This window comes from Ailuropoda melanoleuca, chromosome 14 (genome assembly GCF_002007445.2).
Source record: "Ailuropoda melanoleuca isolate Jingjing chromosome 14, ASM200744v2, whole genome shotgun sequence".
Classification (NCBI taxonomy): domain Eukaryota; kingdom Metazoa; phylum Chordata; class Mammalia; order Carnivora; family Ursidae; genus Ailuropoda; species Ailuropoda melanoleuca.
The window spans coordinates 32449596-32451307 of NC_048231.1; positions in this window are offsets into that span (position 1 = coordinate 32449596).

The window sequence follows — 1712 nt, forward strand, 5'->3', positions numbered from 1 at the left end:
CGATGCCTGGTAGTGACTGTGTGTGCCTCTAGACTGAGGCTGAGCTCTGTCTCCTCCTGGTCTTAGAGGTGGTAGAGGGACCCTGTTTGCCGAACACCAAGATCACTTCCCTGGGCAATGCCTGGCCCCCTGTCTCCTCTGCCAACTCCACACCCCAGCTCACTCACATAACCTCTGGGTTGTGGTCACACGTGGGATACCTAATACCAGGGTATGGGGACCTTGGGAATGAAACAAGGGTTGAGCCAGCACGCTGCACCAGCATCTTGGAAATGCTCTTGAAAGTGTGGGCTGAGTTCCAGAGCCCCCATTTCAAAGTTGAAAAGGGGAGTCCAGATGAGCCCACCAAAATCCTAGATATAGCCCTTTACCCCAAGTAAAGAGCCCTGACCTTGAGGTTGGTGATTTGGGCATTTGTCTCCATGTTGTCCCTAATTTTTTTTTTGGTTGTCCCTAATTTGATGCATGACTCTGAAAAGTCCCTCCATCTTTCTGAGCCTCAATTGAGTTATTCGCACAGCCAGGGGACTGGATACAATGGTCCCTTCATCCAGCTGTGGTGACACTCAGTCCCTCTGGTTTCTACCAGACTCTCACTGTTATGCGAATCCAGCAAGCACATGGGGCCTTGGAGTTCTTGGGCTCACACCGCACTCCCCCAGATGTATAGCCAAGTGACTGCAGGGGACAACAGAATCAGCCTGGAGAAAAGGAGGCCGGCCAGAGGGTGTCCCTTTTTCCGTGTCTGGAATGCCAGCAGCGGGTGGCCTCCCTGGGGAACCTGTGCCATTGCAAGCAAACGGGGGTCTGTGTGGGGCTGGCGGCGGGGCAGTGAAAGGGTAGCCTGGGGCAGAGCTCCGGTGGCTTTGCCTGCAGCCTGTCCGTTGGCTAGGAGCCTGCCGGGACAGGACAGAGCAGGGCCCACGGGGGTGGAGTCAGGGCCCAGCCAAGGTCAGTGGCAAATACTATTTCCAGAGCTTCCAGCTCTGTTTTTCAGTGAGCACAAGGGACTGAGGGACCGTGACCTCCACTGTATGCACGCTTGGCCACGGGACAGAGTAAGTACCGGCACCAAGGATGGACAGAGGGCCCACGGGCTGGAGGGTGTGCGGGGAACGGTGAGAACAGGACGCTGGGCTTATGGGATCTGGGGGGCCTCAAAGCTTTGGCGCTGTCCCAGAGCGACCAGGAAAACTCCAATGGTGCTGGGGAAGGAGCCAGGGCCTTGGAAGCAGTGGGGTCCCCTGACCCCACCCCCTGGCTGTGTGAACTCAGGCATGACCCTCCATCTGGCTGCCCCTCAGTGTCCTTATAGGTAAGACACAAATTATTACACCTTTGCACGGCGGCTGTGAAGATTCAGGACATGGTAGCTTTCACTCAGAAGTGAGCTGGAGACATTTGCAGTTGGCACAGCTGGAGACAGGGCTGCGCGGGCATCTAGTGAGTGAGGCCAGACGCCGCTAACCCCCCGACAGGGCGAGGGACAGTACCTGCGACAAAGAACAGTTCGGAGGTGGAGAAACCCCAAGGTGAGGTTGTGGAGACCAAACGTCTGGTCCACACGGCAGTGCTCCATAAACCAAAGCTTTTCTATATTGTATTTGGTGCCTGCAATCTTGGACCTTGAGAAATCAGGAGAAAGGATGGGATATCGCTCTTTTCCCTGAGTGAGGGCTGCCCTGCCTGGAGGCTGTCACCCAGAGGGGTCA